The sequence below is a fragment of the Marmota marmota genome, unplaced genomic scaffold (genome assembly GCF_001458135.2).
Source record: "Marmota marmota marmota unplaced genomic scaffold, marMar, whole genome shotgun sequence".
Classification (NCBI taxonomy): domain Eukaryota; kingdom Metazoa; phylum Chordata; class Mammalia; order Rodentia; family Sciuridae; genus Marmota; species Marmota marmota.
In genome coordinates, this window is record NW_026000242.1 from 17,833,799 (window position 1) to 17,854,745 (window position 20,947).

At 36.0% G+C, this 20,947-nt stretch overlaps 1 long non-coding RNA gene across 1 annotated transcript in view; it reads right to left on the reverse strand.

Annotated features, from left to right (window-relative positions):
- Window positions 1-4,430: 4,430 nt before the first annotated feature.
- LOC125613959 overlaps window positions 4,431-20,947 on the reverse strand; it is a 104,191-nt gene continuing 87,674 nt past the window's right edge. The window contains exons 3-4 of the long non-coding RNA XR_007344582.1: window positions 4,962-5,148; window positions 4,431-4,559 (exon numbers count right to left, since the gene is read on the reverse strand). This is a non-coding gene — a long non-coding RNA (uncharacterized LOC125613959). The remainder of the gene's footprint in view (window positions 4,560-4,961; window positions 5,149-20,947) is intronic.

The window sequence follows — 20,947 nt, forward strand, 5'->3', positions numbered from 1 at the left end:
ATTATTTGCAATCTTTGCTAATAAAGGATTGCAAAGCTACAACTTTCCCATGTTTGAAGTTTTACACTAATTACAGATATGCTGCTTTAATAATAAGGCATTACATTTTCTATAATATTCTATCATAATTAGCATGAAAAAACCTTCATTACCTTTGATCATATATTTTTAACATTTTTGGCTATTATACTAAGACAGGTGTTTAGGGCAAGAACTTTCTCTTATTTTTTGATCAGCTTTGCTTTCCCAGTAACCTTTCTGTGGCTCTTCAAATATTTCTGCTCTCTATGACAATTCAGTCCACATTAATAGGCAATAAAACCCCTTATCTTTCACTACACTATAGGTGATTTTGTTTTTTCCTAATTCTATTTCAATCATAGCATTAATTATATGAATTTCTTATTCTCTTAAGTACTTAATGTATTTCCATAAAAAACCCATTTTTAAATATGGCTATTTAAAAATTATATTGTACGAGTAGGAAAACATAAAATAAGAGAGATGCAAATAGAAGTAAGAATAAAGGAGAAATAAAGAAGCAAGAATTGCTCTAAATTGATATCTCACTATATCTATCAGAAAAGAAATCTAGCAAGGGAGATTGAAGGAATAATGGCTTGGAGAGGGAACACTTAGAATCAATCCCTAGATTCCCAAGAGGAAGGATTTTCTATGGTAATTCTTACCTCTTCCCTATTCCCTTTTGGTCTTCACTATTAGATAAAGAATTTGGGACTGGTGAATTTTAGAAAAGCAATTCTTTCTTGTTGCTCCTTCCTATGGTGTTTTCATTGTTTTTTCCTGTTGTAAGCTTTGGAGGCAAAGCCCCTTTAGACGAGACCTGGAGTTTTTCAGCATGGCCTATGACAAGATGGGTACATATGATTCTGAAGTACAATATTAAGAACTCCACTGTTGCCATAAATCTAAGCTGAGCTTCTCAAGTAGTCCTAATTGCTATTATGCAGGCATCTGGATCTTGATTTGGGTAACCTCTCCCTTCCTCACTTCATGATTTCTGTATTGTTTAGAAAATCGTGAAACTACTTATTAACCTCTTAAAACTCCATAATAATCTGTTTTCCATTGACATAACAAAGTACTTGAGGACTAACATTTATTTAAAAAAAAGTGTTTGATTTAGATCATAATTTTAAAGACTAAAAGTCCAAGACCAGGCAGCTCCCTGGATTATGCCTCTGGTGAGGACTCCCTTAGCTGTGTTATATCAATGGTGGGAGTGCACAGAAGAGGAATAGATCATATGGCAAGACAGGAAGTGAAAAAGCAGGCAGAAGTCATTCTGGCTTTTTTTAGTAGCACTCTCATGAGAACTAACTGGGTCCCAAGAAACTACATTAATTCCTCCCTAGGACAGCACCCCAGTTACCTCCGAATAGGTCCCACCTCTTAAAGATTCCATTACTTCCCTTCATCACTCCACTGAGGATCAGGCTTCTAACACATGAATCCCTGGGTGACATATTCAAGCTGTATTAAAACCACAGCAAAGCCACAAGTAAATCCTGGGTGTTTTATGGGGAACAGTTGAGTTCTACTCAAATTTCCTCAGTTAAATAATAGACTTGTCAATGGAGACCACCTATGCTCTGTCCCAATAAGTGAACTGATATATTAAACTTGTTGAAGGGCACAGAATCCTTTGCCATGTTGTGCATCATGTAATCTAACTCCTTGACAACACACAGGTGAACTAGATTTGTTTCTACTGTATCAGGTTTGGGATCTAGGAGCAGTTGGCAGCATTCTACTACCACAGGATACCCATATAGGAAGTCTTTCATTTAACAGTAGGCTCATATGTAATCAAAATGCAGGCAAATGTTTTCCTAGATTTTCAATGTTTATTATTTGCTCATTGTATTAAAAGAATCGCCTATATGTATATCCTCTAGAGATTATAAAGATTATATAGACTTAAGACACTGGTTTTTAGGATTTATCTAGATCTTAGAAACAGTATTGCAAACTAAGAAATACTGTATTTAAAGTATTGCATTATATTTTTACTGCATTAATGGTATTTTATAATAGAGATGCTTTTCAAAATATTGCTAGCTTATTTTTTTTAAAAAAGAGACAATGTTGTAAATTTGCATTTCCTCCCACTTTAATGAAATCACCCCATATGTCACTTTTAATCTGTAAAAGCTCTTAAAAATTGGATGTCTTTCCAATAAAGAGATGGTATTTGGCAGTAAAAGCTGTTGCTGCTGAGCAGTGTTAAAGTACAGTAAAGATGTTCACTTTTCATATGTAATAAAACAGAGATTATAACTGTATGAAAAATATCTTTGGATACATAATATATAGTTTATAGTTGAGCAAAAATCCAACAGAAAAAGATAGCAATTGAGCAAATTCACCAAATATTTATAAAGCAACTGATATATGCTGATCTTATGCCATAAGCTATGGGTATAGTCATGAACATGACAGATAAGGATATCACTCTTATTCTATTGGCAGAATATAGAAAAATGATAAATGTGCAACAATATCAAGCATTATCCAGTAGTATATACATATAGGCACTCAGGCATAGGAATTAACATGATGAATAATTAATTCAAGAGAATGCTTTACTTAACCTCCAACTCTCAACTCCTTGTCTTTATTTCAAAAGCACAGTGTTTAGATGGCAGCTTCAAAACACTGCAATGTCAAAACCTATAGTACTTGTAGGACTCACCTCCAGCCACTCCTTTTACCTTTCTGGGCCCTGATTCAGTTAGTTATCTTGAACTATATACTTGCCCTCTTACCCCCTGGACTTTCTGTCCTCTGACGCCTGCTGGCTAAACCTAGCTTTGCCTCTTGACTCTGCCATGGCCATGTTTATATTTATTTACTCCTGGTTCAGTGTGGGTTGTTGTGCTCTTGATTTCTGCCTTGCTGTGTACACCATGGAGCTTGTAAATGAAAATTACTATAGAATTTTTTTTTATATAACCACTATGCTACTTTATTAAGACCATTTCCTCTATTCTTTTCCCCTTTAATAAGGAATCAAGAAACATCATTTGTTTAGAGCAACATGATCTGAAATTTCTTTGTTTCATGCTAGTTTATTGGTATTTAAGCTACAATATCTTTGTGCCCACAAAAACCCCCTTGCCAATCTGAAGTTAAAGTTTAAAGCTGTGGATAGGTTGAGTGGTTATTATATATTAATGACTTCAATGGGACTGGAATTCAATTGATTAAGCACTCATAGATTCTTAAGTGTTTATTTTAGAAAATTGGGTTCAGGAGTTTGTATTATTGAATTTGTTAGAGAGATTTGCTATTTAGTTTTTTCTCCAACCCCATTTGGATTATTTAGAATTTTTCTTTTTCCCTTTTGCTCTTATTTTTCAGTTAAATTCCAGTCAGTCCTTACAAAAGGAAGTGTTGTCAATGTAATGATGAGCTGGACTAAGGCGAAAACACTGTGTCTTTTCCAAGAAGAAGGTTGCCACAAAGCTTGATACCCTGGAAAATTGAGCCTTTGTAAATGCTGTTTATGAGATTTTGTTCTTTGGGCCAAAAAATCAGATGCTGGTAAATGAGCCAGATTGTCCCCAGTGTCCAAGTCACTCTGAAAACTCAGTACAGCCAGCTGGGTTCAGCCAGCCTTGATGCACACTGGAAGAGTCTCCTGTGGTGAGATGGAGCAGAGAATCAAAAACAAAGAAGAGAAAGGCTGGCTTTGGTCTCATAAGTAAAAAATGTTCTCCTTCATAGCAATGGTGTTACCAAGGAGAAAAGGTAGGAGTCCATGATCTAACTGCTCTTCACCAGCTATAAAGTCAGGTTGACGGTAAATTAAAAAAAAAAAAAAAAGGAAATAAGTAATGGTAAATAAGTAAATGGTAAATAAGACAACCAAATGGATTTTTAAATTTTAAATTTGAAAGGAGGAAAATAAAGCAAAAACGAATAATTGAAAGGTAAAAATCTAAAAGATGTAGTAAAACTAAAGCTTTCCAATCGCCATATTAAAATTGGTAAGATAAAAGTAAGCAAGTCCAAATTGAATAAAACCATAAAATACCTTTATTAAGACCAGGTAAAAACTAGAATTATTCTGTTTGACTTCTTTTTCTATAAGAACATAAATATCAGATAAGTTGAATATTCCCTATTTTGGTAAATAATTTTTGAGGAAAAATAGCTGAGAAAATGTTTGTGACCACAGGTGCCCATTAACATATATACAGTGTGTTACTTGGTGCTTTTGTGTGTGACTTGTTTGCCAAAGGTTCAAATACTGGAAGCTCAGACTCTGGATAGGTGATGTGAGAAGTGGTGGAACCCTTACCACATCAGGCTTAGTGCAAGGTCATTGGGGGCACGGCCCTAAGAAGAGATTAATATAATTTTTCAGGGAACTCTGGTAGGGTGTCATAAAAAGAAGACACACCTGTACCTCTTTCCAGCCTCCTGTGTTACCATGAGATCTCTTCTCACATGCATTCCCACCATGATGCCATCCACCAGGTTGTGAAGCAGTCTTCACCAGAGACCAATCTTGGACTTTTAGCCTTCAAAACCTGTAAGGTAAATAAACCTCTTTCCTTTATGAGTAACTAGCTACAGGTATTTTGTTCTGCAACAGAAAATGGACATTTAACAGTCCAAAGAGTTCTAAATACCCCTCATTTAGTGACTATCCTTTGACAATATAATTTTCATAAAAAATGACTGTTTTCTTTGGGTTGGCAAAACATGCAATCCATGATGAGTAAAAGGAACAACTGGAAAATCTTTAGCCATTTAAAGACAAGGCGATATGACATGATTCGGAGTTAAGCACACAGACATACTTGAAGTTACTGTTTTTCACAATCCAGTGAAATCTTTGTGAACAGATTAACACTAATGTCCTCACATCTTTTTCTCAGGTTGTTTATGTGATGACTGTGTGATGGTTGTTTGATGAAACTAATCATTACCTTTTGATTTCACAGGTTCTCTGAAGTTTTGCCCTTGGTGGCTTTCCTCCTTATCAGCCCCCACACTGATGGTAATGTAGCAGTTGCTAAATTTCAGTGTATGGCTCCTGGTTGATGGAGAGACTTCACTGCAATTTCTTGTGGGAATTCTTCCTCACCTCCATCCCAGAGGCCACCTTGGAAAATTCTGCAGAAATAATTTTCATATATTAGAATTTATGTGGACAGGGCATAAATATTTAATGGAAAATAAAGTGACCAAACACCTAGTGTACTGTGCATTTAAGTGTTTTTCCTCTTTTTAATTGGTTCCTTTATTAGCTATCAACTGATGTAGTAGACTTTGTAGTAGAAGATATCTTTAGAGAATAAAACTTTGTAATAAAATGAAAGAGATTTTTCATGGTCAGAGAGTTTATTTTCTAACATGGCAATGGAATGAAGATATTCAAAGGAAGCAAAAACATTCTCTTTTTGTGAGTATTTAGTATCTTGAAGTCCTTTCCCAGTCAAGAATTTAATCACCCTTCCAGAAGGGGAGAAAAAGAGGATGAGTAAAAGTATAAGTAACAGAAGACACATTTATGAAAGAATTCAGAGTACCTGTGGCCAAGAGAGCTACTTTTCTCTTATCATGGAGATAATGTAACAGGATAATGATATTAGTAACTCCTGAAGAAAAAGTCAGTTTGATATTATAGTTGTGCAATGTGCAACAACAAAGTCATGAGATTTTAAAAAATTTTTTTTCTCCTCACCCTTACAAAAACAGCAAACTTTTCTTCATTGAAAATTTAAAGCATCCTTTTAAAAAAATTGTTCTCTCTAGTTATACATAACAAAAGAGTATATTTTCACATATTTATGCAAACATGAAATACATTTTATTCTAATTAGGATCCCAGTCTTTGAAATTTACTGTGGTGTATTTATATATGAACATAGAAAATGATGTCAGATTCATTATACTGTCTTTACCATTCCTTCTTACCTCTTCAGTCTCCTTTGTCTAATCCACTGAATTTTCTATTCCCCATCCTTCTTGTTTGTGAGTTAGCATCCACATATCAGAAAGAACTTTCAACCTTTGGTTTTTTGAGATTGACTTATTTTACTTATCATGAGAGTCTCCAAATCCATCTGTTTACTCACAAATTTCATAAAGTGATTCTTCTTTATGGCCAAATAATATTCAATTGTGTATATAAACCATATTTTATTGGTCTAATAATCTGTTGTTGGGCACCTAAGTTGGTTCCTTAGCTTAGCTATTGTGAATTATGCTGCTATAAACATCAATGTGGCTGCATCAGTGTAGTATGCTGATTTTAACTTCTTTGGATATAAGCTGAGGAGTGTGAAATGATGGTACCATTTCTAATTTTTTGAGGAGTCTGTATACTGTAAAGCATCTTTGGTAATTATGGATCATGAATGTGGAATACTATTTTAAAAGATTTGCAGTTATTCAGGTTTGAATTAATTACTACATTTATTTTTTAATTCAATTTAATATTTTCCCCTGTGTTGGTGATCAAACCTTGGGCCTTGTGCATGCTAGGCAAATGTTTTACTGAAACTCTATTTATAGTACATTTATTTTTTAAAAAAGATTTGATAGTTAAAATTTTAATTTTTGTCCCTGTATTACTAAGATCACAGGGTTGATAATATGGGAGTTAATTCTTCATGAAAAAAAAAAAACTGTACAATGTGTTACCTTTATTAAAAAAAATAAAATTCTCTGGAGTGCTCTTTAATTCAGGTTTATGTACCTTTTACCCATGGGACCATTGAAGCCAAAACTGTTAGATAATTGCCCAAGGTAAACAGTTATTAATTGACAAAGTAAAGTTTTGTCTCAAGAGTTAAAATTCTTAGCACTGCATCATACTCCTTTCAGAGCTGTGTAACATAGTACATGCACGAAATTAAATTTGAACTTAATCTAAGTGCTTTTGAACTGGCATGGGGTATAATTATTTCATGGAGCTACCTGCTCCATTTATCTAGATTTTCTTCTGTATTTATTCTAAAGTCTCTTTCCAGGCTATCTAGTTTAATCCCAGAACCCCAATCATTACTTACATACACATTATTTCTAAATGAATTGTCCAGGATGGCATCTCTTCTGAATTCAAAATATTAGATGTCTTCAAGTGACTTCAAACATATGATATCCACGTGGATCAATTTCAAGCCATCACCCCCTAGCAATTTTTCTCTAGCTGTTTTCTCATTGAATTAAATGCCTTCCAACTAACTTTTTAGGTCAAAATTTCAAAAGACTCCCTTACCTTTTTATCTCTTACCTATTTCCAATATATCAATTGACTTTATTTTTTAAATATTTCTCTGTTGATCTACTCTCTTAAATCTCCTTTGCCACAAGCCAGTATGAGCTATCACCATCTCTCACCATGAATGCTTTAAAACTAAATTTATTGTCTCTTATTAACTGTGATCCATTTCCAATCCATTCAACACACTGGTGCTAGGGAAGCATTCTCAATACATGCTTTAGATCAAATCTCATGTAAGCTAAGACCTCTCCATGGTTGTTCACTGCTTTCTATTTAGGGATGAAGCTCATTGAAGTCATCCACAAATTCCTGCATGGCTTGCCTCTCAAGCCTCCTTATATACTACACCCCAACCAGGTCCAAGTCATGAGGGTTTTGTGAGTGTCATACAATCCTTTTTCGGGGGCAGGACATTTTAATCTAATAATCAATAAACAAAATACATAGTGACATGGCCCCCAAGAAGCCAGTATGGATATCTGCAAAATGAGCTAAAAGTCATTTGGAAGAGAAAGATGAAGATTCTGTAGCAATGTTGAAATCCCTACAGGATTGACTTTGCAGACATTTTGCTCTGGTTACAAAGAAAATTACTTGTGTTGCCATTGACTCTTCTCTTTGGAGATAATCTTCTTCTGTGACTCTAAAATGGTCATTAGTGAGTATGACTATCTTGCAGAATGTACCCATCTTGTACGTGAAAGTTCAGGGGTATTTTTAGGTTAGGCTTGTAGTTTGGCATTATAATTCTTGCACCAAACAACATAATACTTCAGTTTATGCAGGTAGAATACCCCTTATCCAACATGTTTGGGATCAGAAGTGTTTCAGATTTTTTATTTTTCAGATCTGGTATATTTGAGTATTTATAATGAGATATCTCAAAAATGGACATAAACACAGAATTCATACATCTTATACACATAGCCTGAAGGTAATTTCATACTATTGGAGGCTGTGTATGAATTATGGGTTTGTCGGAGCCATCACAAGGCAGGGGTGTTGGCTTTTCTGAGAACTCCTATTGTGAATCCACCGGATATAGATTGCTCAGATTAAAGCTGACACCCTACCTTAGCTCACAACCTTAGGTTCAAACACAGCCCTAGATATGGGCATAATCTCCCTAGCTCTAAATAAATTGCTTTTTCCATCTTTATCCTGTTTTCCTCAAGAAGCCTGCCATACTGAAAGCTTTTGATAAATTTCCCCTTAAATAAAGGATTTTGGCTTTTTTCCTTGTTCAGTTCCAGTTCCTAACAGGGCTGGAAAACCTGCTGCATCCCAGCTTTGAAAACTATGTTCTGCCTATTGTCTTCTGTTCTTTACCGATTATTTTCAGAATTTTTATTTTGCCAGCTGGTTAACACCTCCAAGCAGGAATTAGCTCTCATGATGCTGGTAACCCCAACATCATACAGTACTTTTAATGAACCTGTATTTTGACTATCACATATCACATGAGGTCAGGTATGGAATTTTCCACTGGTGATATCATTTTGGCAGTGAAGTAGTTTTATATTTTGGAGCATTTCATATTTTGAATTTTCAGATTAGTGTGCTTAACCTGTACCACTTTGAGCTACACTCAAAAGTTTTTCTATATGTAACTATCTAGCATGATTCCCTTATTTGGGTTTTACCTCCTTGCTATCTCTGTCTCTCTCTGAAACAAGTGATGGCTATCCTGAGGCTATGTGAGTTTCACCCTGTCACTACATCCTCCCTAATCTTCAACTCCTCTCATTAAAGACTGTCTTCGCTTAACTAAAAGATCTCAGGGGGCATTTTACAGGTTGGGCTCTAAAAGCAATTGGTTTTCAATACTGCACTGGTTGGTTACTAAATACTAGTTGATTAGCTAATGGCTCTATCTATATCTGGGGTTCGTCAACTATACCAATGTCCTGAAAAAAATATGTGTCTAAATTTCCATATTTAAACTTATGATAAGTGACAACTAGGGACTAACTCTGCAATTTAGCAGAGTTCAAAAGAAAAAAGAAAGAAAAAAGATAGCACAACACAAATACAGTTTTAATATATAAAAACATGAATATTGTAATTTCAGTACTTCTGAAGAATACAGTTTTATAATTTACGTATGTATTTAGAATGTAGATAAAGAAATACCAGCATTTAAAAAAATGTTAATGGCATATTCTATGTTTGAAAGTTTACCCTGATCCATCATCTCCTGACTGGACAGGAGAAATAAGCAGAAACAGAATTTATTAGAAGATACAGTTCAGTGTTAACCGAGCTCATGATTCTAGTCATGTAGGAAGGACAATGGAGACACCTAGAGAAGGGGAAAGATTATGAGTTAGATAAAAGAGAATAAGAAAATAGCACCTTTCACCCAGTACCACTGGTTGACAATGCCACTAAGAAAATCTGAAGAGTGTGGACCCTGCTTTGAATTCAGCCTGAGTTCCAAACTTGACAGCATATTAATAACTTATAAATGGCTGAGGAAACTATTATCTGATGTGATTTTTATTGGCACATCCTGGATTAGTTCGCTAATTGTTGAGGTGGCATGATGAAGTTGCTAATTGGATATGACATTTCTATAAAATGCTATTAAAAATATTGCAGTGCCTATTGCCAGGTGAATTGGGCATACATTTCCTGTTATGCCAAATGATAAATTTAAAGGTAATAAAAAAATAACTGTGTCACCACATTCAAAATTCTTGGGGTAAAATCATTTCTCTGACAAAACTATGACATTGGAATTTTCTCATTCAACTTTTCTCAATTAATCTTAAATTTGACTAATTCCTTAATATGTACTCTTATAAAAATGTTTCCTGTGAGTGAATATGAAGGAAAATACATTTAATCTGAAGGACAACAAAGTGACTGCCTGTTCAAATGGGTATTCTTTATTACCTGCTAATTTGTTAATTGATATTATTAGAGCCATTCATTTGAATCAGGATAATGTTTCCACATGGCAGCCCTGAAAACACACTACGTTGTTTTAAAGTACATTCTGTGGCCTTACATAATCATATCATTTTGAATTTGAAGAAAGGGAGGGAAAAGCAAAAGACAGGTGAGGTTTTTTATTTGGCATTCTGATCCCCAAGGAAGAGTATTTTGAAGAACAGAATTATGTGGTCCTAATCTTTACAACTTGATACCAATATTCCATTCCACTATTATGCAAGAAATAGTTGCATCCTGTGAGCAAGAAATAGTTATTGAGTGAGGGATTTTTAAAGTCTCACAACAATCATAGGAAAAGATTCTTTTTTTTTATCATTTTGAGCATCCACAATTAGAAAGATATTAGATAACTTTTCCAAGTTCAGACAACTTGTAAGTGGTTAGATTCAGGCTTACACAAAGTCCCATACACCACCATGATACCACTACAAGAGAGAGGTTGAAATCTCTTTCTTTCCTCACTTAGTAATGTGGAATTTAATGATCAAAAGTGTTAAATGAAGCCAGTCGCAGTGGTGCACACCTTTAGACACAGAGACTGGGGAGACTGAGATAGAAGGATTGTGAGTTCAAAGCCAGCCTCTGCAACAGCAAGCCACTAAGCAACTCAGTGAGACCCTGTCTCTAAATAAAATACAAAATCGGACTGGGGATGTGGCTCAGTGGTTGAGTGCCCCTGAGTTCAATTGCTGGTACCCCCAAACCGCCCAAAAAGTTGTTAAATGAGCCATGGAATAGTCCAAAATACACAATGGTTTGCAAAAGCAGCCAAATCAGGTAGAACCCCTTCTTAACATGAGCAGCCCTTTCATATTATGGGTTCATAGATTCCCTTTCTGAAATATAGATGACTTCCTCATGGATTCTCAATTTCTCATCCCTTCCTCCATTCCATCTAATACATAAGTAACCTACCCCAAAATAGTGTGATCAACTGTTTAACCATATGTTCAACAGTTTATTATTATGTCTAAAGCTACCGCACAAATCCATGCTATCTCTTTTACCTAGAATACTGCTTTAAAATGTTCCTGATTAGTCTTTGTGATTCTTCCTTCCTGTAAGTACCCTTTGTCCATATCTCATCACCTAACATCAGGAATGATATTTATGCAGTATAAACAGACCATAATACTCCTCTGTTCAGAATCACCCAATGCCCCCCTCCCCGCCATGGTCTTCAATGCTTATACAATCTGGCACTGGTAACTTCTTGCCCATCACACATCAGTCTTCTTGCTCACTCTTTTCTACTCATAGCAGCATTAGGAAAAAAAAAAAACACATACTAAACATGTTCCTGCCTCAGGGACTTCTCTTATTCCCCTTCCTGTAGGTTTCTCTTTCCTCAGACTTCTTTGACATCTTTGCTGAAATATCACTTCTTCCAAGCAGTGTCCTCTGGCCACTCTATCTCGATCACCATACTCACTCTGCCTCATCCATCATCCCTATTTTCAACCTTTACCCTGCTTTATTTCTCTTCAGAGATCATCTCCACCAAAATCAAGATATCTACATATTTGATTTTTGATATCTACATGTTCACGTATTTGTTATATTATTTTTATTATGCCCACTGGAATGTAATAGTCCCTGAGAAGAGTGACTTCCCCTATCTTGGTTGCTGTTGCACCCTCAGGTACACAGTGCCTGATTCAATGAAGGACGACCCTTCGTTGGGGAGAACACTGAGCAGGATCTTTAGAATAAGAACGCTTTTTTAGTCATCACACTCATGAGATAAAAGATGTAGTTAACAGAAGCGTGATGGCTAAATAGAACATAATTAGGGACAGAATCAGATCTGATTTAATTTTGCAAATCATTAAACTGGGGCCCAAGATGACCAACCAATTTCCCAGTATCATATAGCTGATCAATGGCAGGGCCAAACGCAGAACTCAAACTTCTAATGTTCTTTTAACTACTTTATGAAATGTAACTAGTCTAGGATGTTAGAATAAAGATTAAAACATCCTTGGGATACTCTCCTGGTTGAAGACAATGCTATTCTTAAACATTTTTAATGGGAATGTGGAGATGGGTTCTGAGCACAGCAGAGAGGATGAATGTGTCCGTAGCCAGGAGAGGTGATCCAGTCACAGTCTACACTTGCCACCTTCCCAGCCACTCACTCTTGGGACACTATCCCCCTCATCTCCAGTAAACTTGGTTTCACTATATCCTTAAAATAGTCTTTACAGTGACAAGGGGTTTCTGTATTGCCAAAAGATAAGATGTTTGACACTGAATCAATCCTCTGTATCTGTTTGGCTCAGGGGTGACCATTCAAAGTAAACGTCCAAATTCTAGAGTGATCAGTCTTTTCATTGTCATACACCAGAGCTACCAGAAACAGGCTTCTTATTTCTATATCATTGATTTGCTCTTGCAAGCTCCTGTTTGGGATGAGATGCCTTGTGCATATCAAGTATCTGAGAGCCTATAAACAGACTTCCCGATGACAGCCAAACTTCTTACACTGCTCATTGTCTACCTATAATGACAAACTACAACAATTTATAAAGTAAGCCTAGCTTATGAGCTCTGGGCCACCGACCACTTTCCATAGATAGATTCTAAATGTCTCCCCAGCATCTGTTCAGCTCTACTGAGGGTGACAGAGAGCTGGCACCTAACCCGTTCCTTCCTTCCTTTCTCCAGTCACATTTTCCCAATCCATCTGGGTTTCCATACTAAGTTCTCTGCCATATGCCTATGGACTGAGAAAAAATACCCTGAATTAAACATGTAACAATGCCAATCCCAATTTAAAATCATACAAGTTAACATTTATTGAGAGCTAAGTATGTGGCAAAGTGCCTAGCTCTTTATTATTATTATCTCATTTTCTCCGGAAAATTTTAAGATGTAAATAAAATAACTATCCCCCATTTTCAGAGGAATAATAAGCCTAGAAAGATTGAGTGTGTGAACAAAAACAAGGAAATTGTATTTGAAATGAGTTGTTCCTTTAAATGTCAAGATCTAGAAGGGAAAACTGATCTGTAATGTCAAGGACAACAGCTGTAAAAGCATTAGAAATATCCTGCTAACAACAATGATATGATGATTACAGTTATAATAAATGGACCAGATGTTTTTTCTAGATTGTTTTTTTTTTGTTTCTGACAAAATTCACATCCTAAACCACCCTCATCTCCCAGACTCACCCTCTATGCCCTGTATTTGCATTACTTTGCAGTCAATCTATACTAGTCAGTCAGTATTTTTTTTTAATTGTGGATAAAAAGTTTTGTTCTCTAGACAACTGAGCCCAGATGTCTTCTCAGGGCTTCTTCTAGCTAACAGCTCCAGACACGTGAACCCCAAGCCTCTCCCTGTCTCAAGACACAGGTGAACCACCCAGCCTGTGGGAAATGGTTTTTGGGTGAATCTCTGATTTCTGAAACATTTATAAACTATATAGCATTTGTAACACCAATTGTTCCTTAGGAAAATCAGGTTCTCCCCATGCTCTATGCTCATAAAGCTGCTAGTGGGACTACATCACAGGCCCTGGTCAAAGTCTGTATCTAAATCATGGTAGTCTGTCACGAAAGGCAGATGTTATGGTTTATATGTGGTTTCCCCAAAAAACTCATGTGTGAGACAATGCAAGAAGGTTTGGAGGAGAAATAATGGTGTTATAGTCTTAACTCAATCCATGTAAGCTTCTTCCCTCTGCCACACTCTTCCACCTTGATGTTCTGCCTTACCTTGAGCCCTGAGGAATGGAGCCAGCCTTCTCTGGACTAAGAGCTCTGAATCTATGAGCCCTCAAATGAAAGAAAAAAAAAACAACCCCTTTTTTCCTCTATAATTGTGCTGGTCAGGTCTTTTAGTCACATCAGTGAAAAAGCTGTCTAAGGCAGAAAATGATACCAGGAGTGTGGTGGTTGCTGTAACTAACCTGACTATGTGATTCAAAATTTTTCAGAACTTTTTGAAATTGGTGGGATGAATTTTGAAATGTGTAGCAGTGCAAGCTGGAAATGTCTTAGATTGTTGTAAGCAAAACTTAATGGCTAATTCTGGCTGGAGCTCCTAAGACCAAAATGCCAAAAGGAGAGTGGACTATGAAGACAGTCCTCAAAAGAGTTTAGTAAAGGAGGACTCTGGAATTTGGAATTTGGAGTAGACCCCATTCTTGTTATATTCTGGCTAAGAAGTTGTTTGCATTTTGCCCTTGTCCTGAGACTTTCTGTGAAGCTGATTTTAAAAGCAATGGACTTCTTAATCTGATGGATGAAATGTCTAGGCAGCACAGCATTCAGGTGGTGGCATGCATATTGGTTTTGAGCCAAATTTATTGTGATAATCAGGAGCAGAAAGCAGAGCAGAAAAATTTGAAAAACTTGGACTTAAAAGTTAGGAGTAAAACTGGGGCTAAGGGAGTTGCAGTTAAAGACCTTACAGCCACTATTGAAATGCTAAAGACTTTGGGGGCTAAGGAAGTTGCAGTTAAAGACCTTCAAGCCACTAATGAAATGCTAAAGACTTTGCCCAGAGACATTAAGAACTATGGCTTGGGAGTTGGCAAGACCACACCCATCTCAATCTCAAGGGAGTAAAAGTGAAAATTCTCTTGAGAAGAGACTAGTGGGGCACCCTTCTTGCACAAAGGGGTCTAAGGAAGTTTTTTTCAACACGTTCAGACACCCAGGCACTCAGGGGCTGCTGCAGCCAGGGTATCTGGAGGCTTGGCTACTGCTCAAGAGGATGACAGACTTTGGTGTCAATCACATGGTGCTGGTTCTGCAGGAATGCAGGATACTGTAATCAGGGGTTCCTGGAGGCTTCCACCAAGATTTGAAAGGAAGGCCTTGAAGGTCAGGCAAAATGCAACCTGGTCAGAGTCCCTCTGGGCATCCCCTGAGAATGCTAAATATGGAGATTTGAAGAGGAAGCCAAAGTTGCAGTAGAGACTCTCAGATTAAAAAATACCATCATCCTAGGAAAGCTCAGGAATTGAGCAAAGACAAGCCAACAGGAAGGCCATCTGGGCTGCAACCAACAAGGCCACAGGGGCAGATCTTCACAAGCCCTTTGAAGAGAACATCAGATGTTATGTGCTCCAGATGCCAGATATGGAAGTACTGGACTTATTTGCCCAGCTGGATTCCGGTCTTGCCTTGGTTCTATCCCTTCTTTCTATGCCCCTAATTTTAAGAATGGAAATGTTTACTCTGTACCATTATATATTGGATACCTGTGATTTGCTTTTAATTTTATAGGAGCTCACAATGTGAGATTGTGTTGAGCCTCAGAGATTTGGACTTTGAGCTATTTCAGAACTGTTGAAATCATGGTGACCCTTGGGAATGGACTAAATGTATTTTGCATTGTCAGGTGAGTGTGAGCATTTTGGGGCCAGGGATGGAATGTTATGGTTTATTTGTGGTGTCCTCCCAAAGCTCACATGTGTGACAATGCAAGAAGGTTTTGGGGAGAAATAATTGTGTTATAGCCTTAACTCAATCAGTGAGTGAATTAATCCTCTGATAGTGATTAACTGAGTGGTAACTGAAGTGGTAGGGTGTGGCTGGGGGAGGTGAGAATTGGGCATGGCTTTGGGGTATATATTTTTATCTGGCAAGTGGAGACCTCTCTCTCATTGTCTGTTTTCTGATGATTATGTGAGCTGCTTCCCTTTGCCACACTATTCCACCATGATGTTCTGCTTCACCTTGAGCCCTGAGAAATGGAACCAGCCTCTTATGGACTGAGACTTCTGAAACCATGAGTCCCCAAATAAACGTTTCCTCCTCCAGAGTTGTTCTGTTTGGGTCCTTTTGTTACAGCAGTAAAGAGTGAACAAAGAATAGTGTTAGAGGATGAGCTCCTTCTGAGAGGCCTGTCTCAGCTAGTTTTTGAGACAACTTGCCCATAGTTAGAAGCTATGGAAAAATACACATTTTAAATTGTGGAAGCAGTAACTACAAATATGAAATCTTTACTCCAGTACTTAGAATGTGAGTTTATTTGCAGGTGGCATCTTGGAGGAGATGATAAAGTCTAGATTACATCAATACTACTGACTCCTTGATCTTGGGCTTTCAACTTCCAGAACTATAAGGAAATAACATTCTGTGGTGTAATCCGCTCAGCCTGTGGTACATTTTTATGGTAACAAATGAATTAAGGTATAAGATAACTTTTGTGAAACTAATCTCTGTATAATATTACCTTATGATTGTTTAAAGAGGGAATTTCTAAGGCATTGGTGGGCAATAAAGACCCTGAGCTTCCCTCTTCTAGTCTTTAAGTTTTGGAATGTGAGAAATCATTTAGAAAATAGTTTAAACTAATTCAATCTTTTCTTTGATTCTTCAAGTGAACATTTCTGTTTGCATGAGAAATATAATTGTCTTCCTTAAGCCCCAGAAAATGGGCTCAGAACCAACTCTCTGGAGGAAAATATGCAGGACACCAGTCAGGAGACCCTTAGGAGGCGGTTGGCCTGAACACACACAGTGACTACCCAAGTTCTAGCTCAGGGGCACCATTATAAGGTGAAAGCAATAAGCTAAACATATAATTCTGTCCATATAGGATGCAATGCATGGCTTAAATATATTAATTTTAAGAAAGTGACCTCAAAAGACAAAATGGAAGATTTTTTGTTTTTTAGAATTCATTCTTTTTAAATATTTGTTTTTAAAGTATTTTTAAAGCCTATGGAAGAGTTCATGCATAAATGTCCACATTCATTCTTGATTGATATTGCTATAATAAAGATGTATTTTCTGACCAATATGAATATCAGAACATTGAAATTATTTTAAACATTGATTGTTTATTTTCTTGCAACAATACAGTATTCAGTGTAGGATGACTGACAGTATAATATTGTCATATGTTCAGTTCTTTCTTTGCTCTAAAATAGAGCATTGAAAATAATGTAAAAACAGCCAATGCTTTTTTCTAGACTTATTAAGCACCAAGCTAACTAGTGTTTGTACTCACCAATTTCAAAGCTTTATTTTACATCTACTTTGGCATTTATGTTGCAAGGTGATTTTATTACATAAAATAAGATAAAATTTTAAACTATCAATTGTGATTGTAAACCTATAGTGGGGTGAGTCCATATAACTTTTAAAAAAAATATTTATTTATTCTAATTTGTTATTCATAACAGCAGAATGCATTTCAATTCATAGTACACATACAGAGCACAATTTTTCATGTCTCTGATTGTATACAAAGTAGAGTCACACCATTAGTGTCTTTATGCAAGTACTTAGGGTAATGATGTTCATCCCATTCCACCATTTTTCTTACCCCCATAACCCTTCCTTCCCTTTGAACCACTTAAAGATCCTTCATTCCTCCCATGCTTCCCCCCATCTCCATTATGGATCAGCATCCACATATCAGAAAGAACATTAGGCATTTGTTTTTTTGTTTTTTTTTTTTTTTTTTGGATTGGCTTACTTCACCTAGCATAATATTCTCCAACTCCATTCATTTACCTGCAAATGTCATGATGTTATTCTCATTTAATGCTGAGTAGTGTTCCATTGTGTGTATGTACTTATATACATTGTCATTATCCATTTATCTACTGAAGGGTATCTATGTTGGTTCCACAATTTAGCTATTGTGAATTGTGCTACTATGAACATTGTTGTGGCTGCTTCATTGCAGTATGCTGTTTTTAAGTCCTTTGGGTATTGACTAAGGAGAGGGATAGCTGGGTCAAATGGTAGTTCCATTCCAAGTTTTTCAAGGAATCTCCGTGCTGCTTTCCACATTGCTTGCACCAATTTGAAGTCCCACCAGCAATTTATGTGTGTGCCTTTTCCACCACATCCTTGCCAACATTTATTGTTGCCTGTATTCTTGATGATTGCCATTCTGATTGGTGTGACATGAAATCTTAGAGTATTTTTTATTTGCATTTCTTTAATTTCTAGAGGTGTTGAACATTTTTTCATATATTTGTTGATTGTATATCATCTTCTGAGAGGTGTCTGTCCAGTTCCTTGGCCCATTTAATGATTGAGTTATTTGTTATTTTGGTGTTAAGTTTTTTGAGTTCTTTATATACCCTAGAGATTACTGCTATATCTGATGTGTATGTGGTAAAAATTTGCTTCCATTCTATAGGCTCTCTATTCACCTCACTGATTGTTTCTTTTGCTGAGAAGAAGCTTTTTAGTTCAAATCAATCCCATTTATTGATTCTTTATTTTTATTTCTTGTGCTATGGGAGTCTTATTAAGGAAGTTGGGGCAAAATCTGACACGATGAAGATTTGGGTCTACTTTTTCTTCTATTAGGTCCAAGATCTATGGTTTAATTCCTAGGTCCTTGATCCATTTTGAGTTGAGTTTTGTGCATGGTGAGAGATAGGGGCTTAATTTCATTTTGCTGCATATGGATTACCAGTTTTCCCAGCACCATTTGTTGAAGAGGCTATCTTTTCTCCAGTATATGATTTTGGCACCTTTGTCTAATATGAGACAACTGTATTTATATGGGTCTATCTCTGTGTTCTCTATTCTGTACCATTGGTCTACAAGTCTATTTTGGTGCAAATACCATGCTGTTTTTGTTACTATTGCTCTGTAGTATAGTTTAAGTTCTGGTATATTGAGGCCACCTGCTTCACTCTTCTTGCCAAAGATTTCTTTAGCTATTCTGTGTCTCCTATATTTTCCAGATGAATTTCATGACTGATTTTTCTATTTCTATGAGGAATGTCACTGGGATTTTATTAGAATTACATTAAATCTGTAGAGTGCTTTTGGTGGCATGGTCATTTTGATAATATTAATTCTGCCTATCCAAGAAAAAGGGAGATCTTTCTGTCTTCTAAGGTCTTCTTTACTTTCTTTCTTTAGCATTCTATAGGTTTCATTGGTCTTTCATCTCTTTCATTAAGTTGATTCCCAAGTATAAAACTGACTAAACAAAAAGTTGGTTCTTTGAAAAAATAAATAAAATTGATGAACCCTTAGCCATGCTAACAAAGAGGATGAGAGAGAAAACTCAAATTTCTAATATCTCTGATGAAAAAGGTAATATCATGATGGACACTACAGAAATACAGAAGATAATTAGAAATTATTTTGAACATTTTTACTTCAATAAAATAGAAAATATCAAAGGCATTAACAAATTTCTAGAGTCATATGATTTTCTCAAGTTGAATCAGGATGATATACACAAGTAAAGAGATCAATTTCAAGCAATGAAATAGAAGGCAACACCAGAAGCCTACCAATCAAGAAAATCCCAGAACTAGATGGATACACAAATGAGTTCTACAAGACCTTCAAAGAAGAACTAATACCAATACTCCTCAAATTATTCCATGAAATAGAAAAAGAGGGAGCACTTTCAAGCTCATTCTATGAAGCCAATATCACCCTGATTCCAAAACCAGACAAAGACACATCAAAGAAAGAAAATTTCAGACCAATACCTCTAATAAATGTAGATGCAAAAATTCTCAATAAAATTCTGGCAAATCGAATATAAAAATAACAAAAATATAGTATACCACAATCAAATGAGGTTCATCCCAGGGATACAAGGTTGGTTCACCATACAGAAACCAGTAAATGTAATTCATCACATCAATAGGCTTAAAGATAAGAATTATATGATCATCTCAATGGATACAGAAAAAGCATTTGACAAAATACAGCACCACTTCATGTTCAAAACACTATAAAGACTAGGGATTACAGGAACTTATTTCAACCTTGTAAAAGCTTTCTTTGATAAGCCTTAGACCAACATCATTCTAAATGGAGAAAAATTGAAAGCATTTCCCATAAAAACTGAAACAAGACAGGGATACCCTCTTTCACCATTTCTATTTAACATAGTTCTTGAAAACCTAGCCAGAACAATTAGACAGATAAAAGAAATTAAAGGGATATGGATAAGAAAAGTAGAAATCAAACTATCACTATTTGCTGATGATATGATTCTATATCTAGAAGATCTAAAAACATTTCACCAAAAAACTTCTAGAACCAACAAATGAATTCAGCAAAGTAGCACTATAAAAAATCAACACCCATAAATCAAGGGCAATTCTGTACATCAGTGACAGATCCTCTGAAAGCAAAACTAGGAAATCTACCCCATTTACAATAGCCTCCATATAACTCTTTTACCTTCTCAAGTCTCTTTGAAATGATAGTAAAGAAGCATGAAAAATAATATACTCATAAAAACATTGGAATTAGTGGATTGAGAGAGGAATGAGGTATGGCCAACAGTGTGCCAAAGATTAACAGAACTGTAGATTTTGTTAAAGGTGCTGAATTATATATTTAAACTGGAACAGAACTCAGAGTGTGCACAGAAGGGAAAAAGCAAAGAAGTTATAAGAATATTAAGAGGCCTCTGTGTTCTGATTAGGTAGACATAGAAAGCCAAGAGCCAGGAAAAAACATTTGTTTCAAAGACTGTTAAAGAGCAGTGTGAGTAACACTTCCTCTTTTCTTTTTTTTTTAATTGGTTGTTCAAAACATTACAAAGCTCATGACATATCATCTTCCATACATTTGATTCAAGTGGGTTATGAACTCCCATTTTTTAACCCAAATACAAGTTGCAGAATCACATCGGTTACACATCCACATTTTTACATAATACCATATTAGTGACTGTTGTATTCTGCTACCTTTCCTATCCCCTACTATCCCCCCTCCCCTTCCCTCTCATCTTCCCTCTCTACCCCATCTGCTGTTGTTT